We start from the raw sequence: 6,727 nt of genomic DNA, 5'->3' as shown, positions 1-6,727 counted from the left end.
ATGATACTACACATTGTACACGTTATGCATATATATATATAAATAGAATTTCTAGTAGAACCAATCATATATATATCATCAATGTCTCACAAACCACCATATTAATTCACACATACACACATGTATAGCTATATAAAATTTCTCCTACATATGCATGTTGCCTTCGGAGCCAGTGGCATTAGCCTAATTGGTGCCTTCGGAGCACGATGACAATTGGAAGTGGTTCATGACCTGGTCGATGGGGGCGGTAGCGGGTAATAGTATTCTCCCTTCGGATTTATGACCTGGTCGAGCAAAAATCCCGCTATTTCCTCTTGAAGTGCTTCTACGCGCTCCGTTTCTAGGAGCTTGTCCCGCACCTCTTTGAACTGTTAAGAAGGAGATCAATATGCATGTGTATTAGTTGTGTGACTAGATATTGATAATGGTGTAAAAATTGTGAATAGTGTTCTGACAAGCGTACCCATTCCTGTCTTTGAGATCTGCTCCTTTCGGACACCATCATGCGAATGTTCTCGCAAATGCAGAATGCACACAGATCAGTCCCCTGCGCCTGCTTCAGGGCCTTTATTACGAGAATGGAATTTAATTTGATCAGATAATAATTAATCAAGCATGATAATTAAAGAGATGGCAGCTAGCTAGCTAGCTAGTACTACTTAATTACTTACCATGGGTCGAAACCATTTCAGCTGTCGTTTCCATTCGCCTTTCGTGACGCTGATGAACCTTGCCCAAGCCCTGCCCACTGACAAAGAAAATGAATAAAGGGGTTATTAAATAGTTCATATCATGAAATGACGAACTAAATAGGCCGAGATATATAGTTAATAATGATTGAAATTAGCTGTTGACTATCCCAAACAAGATGTTATAGTCACTATTTGCTTTGAGTAGTGAGTCTAGTATTTGAACTGTTCTGGCGTCAACTTTAATGATACACAAGATCCAGTGAAATCTGCATGCACACACGTTTGCATGTCTTAATTAAGCGGGCATATGTAAGCAAAAACATGTAGCTAGCTAGTAGGCAAAAATAGAGAATTTGTAGTACAAGAAAGTGTGACTCACTGGAAGTTGTAAGGAAGTAGTATATCTTCATTGTATTTGAGGCGCTTCAAGAACTCTAGCATGCTGTCCTCTACCTGCTTTTCATAATGCTTGTTTATTTTCCATGTGTATTCATTAACGATGTTTGGGTCAATGAACCCAATGCCATAGCGTCCACCTTTTCTCATTTCATACATCTTCATCCTGCATAATACCACAGAAAAGAATATAGTGAGGATAATTATAGGTAATGATTGATCAAAAGGATCACTACAGCTAGCTTGAGACTTAAATTACAGAAAGAAATCACTTACAGACAAATAGCAACTGACGATAGATTCGTCGAGTGCGTCTTGATTGTATAACTGAAACAGTTCAGAATACTCAACGGTCACAGCATTCTCATGGTAGTAATGATCCTTCTTGACTTGCACCATGAGGGACTCTCAATCGGATCTCTTGGTAATGTCCATGTACCATTGATGCAATTCATACATTCTCGTTGGGAGCTTCTTGACCTCTTTTGGCTTGACCAAAGGTTGGCCCCGGGCATATTTCCGTTTTATTTCCTCCTCTGTAAGCACAGGCATGTCCTCGATCTCGAGGAGTTGTCCAACAGTGATGTTGAGAGTTTTAGCCTGCATTTTATGCTCCTGGGTTATTACCACATCGCCCACCTCGGGAACGTAAACTGTTTGCCCACAATAATATTGGGCGCGCGTACTATCATGTGTTGTTCGCGGCACAACAAGCGGGGGGGACGATTGCGCCGCCTGTTCTCCCAGCTGGGCAACGGTTTTCCCGCATTTTTTGACAGCTGCTTGTTGTTTGCTCGAGCTCGAGCTCGCCTTCTTCTGTAGACGTTGTCGATGTAACTTCCTGATGTGGCGCTCATAGTCTGTGTCAACAGGCTTAGGAGCTGGTGGTTGAGCCATACGAAAGAAGTGGTCAACTACTTCCATAGGCACTTTCTCCCTTGGCGGCGGTGGCGGTTTCGGTCCAAAATGGGCGTCGACTTTTGCCCGCACTATGGCATTAGTTTGCTCCTCGGTCCTGTCATAAGCCCTCTCAGGAAGAGAAGTAGTGAGGTTTGGACCATATTTATATCGCTTGCCTCTGCCTGTACTTCCTGTACTATGACCTCGACTCGTATCGCTACGCACCATAGCTGCAGGGTGTCTCTTCTGCGATTGCTGAGGCGGTGGAGACGGCTGACTAGGCTGAGTTGGACGAGGAGGAGTGGCCTAAAGCTGTGCCGGACTTGCAGTGGCCTGAGGTTGTGCCGGACTTGGAGGAGGAGTGGACATCTGACGCTGTGTCGGACTTGGAGGAGGAGTGGCCTGACACTTTGCCGGACTTGGAGGAGGAGGAGTGGCCTCACGCGTTGGTGTACTTGGAGGAGCGGGAGTCTGCTGACTCGGTGGCGGACTTCGACAAGGAGTCGGGTGACGCGGTGTCGGTGGCCTTCGAAAGATGATGCAATCCTTTCTCCATAGGATGATACGATGTTTGGCATCTCCGAGTGTGTGCTCCTCGTCACCTCCAGGAATGTTAAGCTCTAGCCCCGAATATTGGCCCACCACCTCATCAACCACGACACGAGCATAGCCTGCTGGAATCGGGTTGCAATGGAAGGTTGCATCGGGGGAATTTGTATAAGTAACGCCGTCCGCCACCTTCAAGGATATGTTCTTAATTTTGAAGTGTGGCTCGCAGTTAGTGTTCTCCGCGATATCATCCACGGGGTATCTATCCAGCATTGCGTCAAACGGGGTGGAACCCACGCTGCTTCTCGGCATGGATGGGGCGGTGGTATCCAATGCTGGATCATCTGCTAGCTGCTGCAGCTGCTGAGACCCCCTTTGCTGGCTAAGTGAGTCGATCTGCTCCTGCTGCCGCTTGAATTTGATTGCCAAGTCCGTGTGCGCTGATTCTAGGCCTTGAAGGCGTTCATAGTTGAGCTTCCTCTGCTCCTCCTCCATCTTCCTCTTCTTCTCCTCCGCAATCTTCTTTCTCGCATGGGTTCTGTAGTCGGCGTTCCAGTCCGAAAACCCCTCATACCACGGAATAGCGCCCATGCCTCGTGTTCTTCCCAGGTGTTCAGGATTTCCCAGGGCACGCATAAGCTCGTCGTTCACTCTGTTGGGCTCGAACAACCCGGATCGAGCCTCTTCTATTGCAACAAGTAGCTTATCTTCAGCTCCGTCCAGACATGCCTTCTTGGAAACTTTGCCTGTCTTCGGGTCCAACTCCCCCCCATGCGCATAGAACCAAGTCCTGCACCTGGGGGGGGGGGCAGCTCAATGTTTCTGGAGTGACACTTGCATCCAGCATCTCTTTCTCAGACTTATCCCACTTAGGCATTCCCACCGCATAGCCACCTGGCCCCAGCTTATGGAACTTATCCTTTTTTCGGCATTGGCCTTGTTTATTCTTGACCGTTCCAATGAGCACTTTGATTCTCTAGTGTTCCCTCGAATACTGGAGTCTTCCTTCCTCCCTTGACGTACTTGTCCCATTCACGATTCTTGTGGTTCTTGAATGCAACCGCCATCTTCCTAAGAGCAGCGTCCTTGACTTTCTGCACATCTGCTTCTGTGAAATGATCTGGTAGGGTGAAATGTTCCATGAGAGTATCCCAAAGCAGACTTTTTTGTCTGTCGTCGACAAAAGTAAGATCTGGACGTGGCTTTGCTGGCTCTCTCCATTGTTGAAGGGAGATCGGGAGTTGGTCCTTCACAAGAACTGCGCACTGACGAACGAACTTGTCCGCAATCTTCTTAGGCGCTAATGGTTCGCCATTAGGTTTGATTGCCTCGATATTATACTTTACGCCCTCCTTCAACTTTTTGTTCGGGCCTCGTTTCGTCCTGTTGCATGAAGATTTGCTCGATCCGGATGGCTGAAAGAAGAAAGATCGATTCGTTAATATATCTTCAACTCATTTAAAACATGTGATGATCACCAGATGCCTGCTTATATAAATATATATACCTCTCCGGTGTTGTCATAATCGTAGTTCATGACTTCATCAATTCGGTCATCGCGATCGAATATCATATCACCCTCTCCGGTGTTGTTTAGAAATTCGGAGCCGTCATAATCTTCTTCATTCTGATCATCATCTGGCCCGCGTATTATATCGAACATGGTCTGTTCTCCCTCTCTGTTGGTATTGTCCGCCATAGCTTTTATTTAACTATGCCAAAAGAAATATAAAACAATTTAGTATAATCTCGAATAATAGATATAATCTCGAATACATCGTCTCGAATAATAGATATAATCTCGAATACATCATCTCGAATAATAGATATAATATTGAATACATCACTAGCTAGCTAGCTAGCAAGCTAATAAAGATCGAATAGTACAGAGTAATCTAGGCCACTCGCGGTTCCTGAGGTGCGGGCGGTGGACACCCAAAGAGAAGGAACCATCACTGGATCATAGCTCGGGTGATCTCCCCAAAGAACCTGCCAGGTATTGGAGAACCTGACGTCCATAGCAGCCATGTAGCGATGGACGTGCTCGTCCTCCTCCCTGACACGGCGACGTACCACCTCCGGCGGGGCCGGCTCCCTCCGCACCGAAAGTGGCCCACGCGAATGCCACCAAAGGAGATGAGGGTCGACGACGGGACCCGGGGCCGGGTTCCTCACCAAGCGTCGCGCCCCTGAAGGTAGCACCTCCCAGTGCCAGCCCGGCGGAGCCCAGTCCCGGACATGGGTCCTCTGAAGCAGGACGTCGTCGCGGACGTGTCGACGGCGAGGATGCGGGCCGGGCATCGTCGACAACAAAATACTATATGCCGCAAAAGTAAAGTAACATTTTTTAAATGATGGATTGTGATGATTTCATATATGCAAATTCTAAATTTTATAACTAAAAATATAAGAAACTAAAAAAACATCGATCATCGTCTAACAATTTGAAATTAATCTAATTCATCTAGCTAGCTAAAACTAACATTTCCAAAATTTCTAACATTTCTATATAACTAACATTTCTATAACATTTGACATTATATATATTATAACTAACATTTCTACATACTATTTGACATTAATCTAATCTAATTAATTAATTCATCTAAAACTTTGTATGAAAAACAGAAAAACAGAAAAAACTAAAAGCTAAAAACAGAAAAATTGTGTGTGTGCGCGTCTAGTGTGTGTGTAGTGTGTGTGTGTGTGTGCATGTAGTGTGTGTGCGCGCGGCGCGTGTGTGTGCGCTACGGTCGTCGCCGGCGCCGGTGTGCGCTACGATCGATTGGAGGGAGGAGAGGGGCCGGGGGAGGGGCTCACAGCGCGCGCGGGCAAGGTCGAGGCGACGGCGAGGGCGAGGGCGAGGTCGATCCAAAGGCGACGGCGACGGCGAAGCGAGGGGATCGGGCGACCGGGACGGCGACGGGGGTGCCGCGGAGCGACGGGGACGGCGACGGGGGGCGGCGGCGACGGGGTAGAGGAGAAAGAAGCGGGGAGAGATGAGAAACTAACATTTTTTTGAAGTGTTTTCTTATATAGAACAACCTTTAGTACCGGTTGGAGCCACCAACCGGTACTAAAGGTCTGTTTTGGCCAGGCCAAGCGGGGGGGAGCACCCCCCTTTAGTACCGGTTCCTGGCTCCAACCGGTACTAAAGGCCCCCCCTTTAGTACCGGTTGGGTGCCATGACCCGGTACTAAAGGGGGTGCGCTGGCGCAGGTGCGGTGCGGCAAGTTTAGTCCCACCTCGCTAGCCGAGGGGCGACCGCACTGGTTTATAAACCCCCGTGCGGTAGCTCTCTCGAGCTCCTCTCCAAAGCAGGCCTACTAGGCCTACATGTTCTGTGCTGCCCTGTTGGCCTAATGGGCCTTTGCGGGCCTGCATCCTGGCCCAACAACAGGTTGGGTTTCTAGTCGTATGCCGGCCGCTTTGGCCTAGTAGGCGGGCTTTTTTTTGCTTTATTTATTTTGAGTTGTTTTTTTGTGTATTTAGAGTTTCTTTGTGAATATTTTTGCTTTAGGTACAAAAAATTACAAACTTTCTGTTAGTGCCCGTAGTTTTCAAATTTGAATAGTTTAAATTTTGAATTATTTGAAATTAGTGTGGATCACTAGTTTGTGAATAACTTAACTTTAAAAATCAGTAAAGGCATGAAAGAATTTGTTTGCACATAAAATTTCTTCGCGTTTCAAATGCCAAAACACATAATTAACTACCCTAACTATTACAGAGATTCCCTTCTGGGTGTGAAACACAGAAGAAAGTGATGATAGTGAAGCCGATCACATCCCAGATCTTTGGGTGTGAAACTTTTTCTTCGCGTGTGTCCCTTTGCGCCGTAACCATGGAAAATCTTCATCATTTAACGGGATGCTCGGGTCAATATTCACTGTGAATGGAGCAATTTCATCAAACTTTTCATAATCTTCTGACTTGTCTGTCTTGTCATCCACTCCCATGATGTTTCTCTTCCCAGAAAGAACTATGTGCCGCTTTGGCTCATCATACGATGCATTCGCTTCCTTATCTTTTCTTTTTCTTGGCCTGGTAGACATGTCCTTCACATAGAAAACCTGTGCCACATCATTGGCTAGGACGAATGGTTCGTCTGCATACGCAAGATTGTTGAGATCCACTGTTTTCATTCCGTACTGCGGGTCTTCCGTTACCCCGCCTCATGTCATATTAAC

This window comes from Triticum urartu, chromosome 1, assembly GCF_003073215.2.
Source record: "Triticum urartu cultivar G1812 chromosome 1, Tu2.1, whole genome shotgun sequence".
Lineage (NCBI taxonomy): Eukaryota > Viridiplantae > Streptophyta > Magnoliopsida > Poales > Poaceae > Triticum > Triticum urartu.
Note: the sequence above shows the minus strand (reverse complement) of the source record.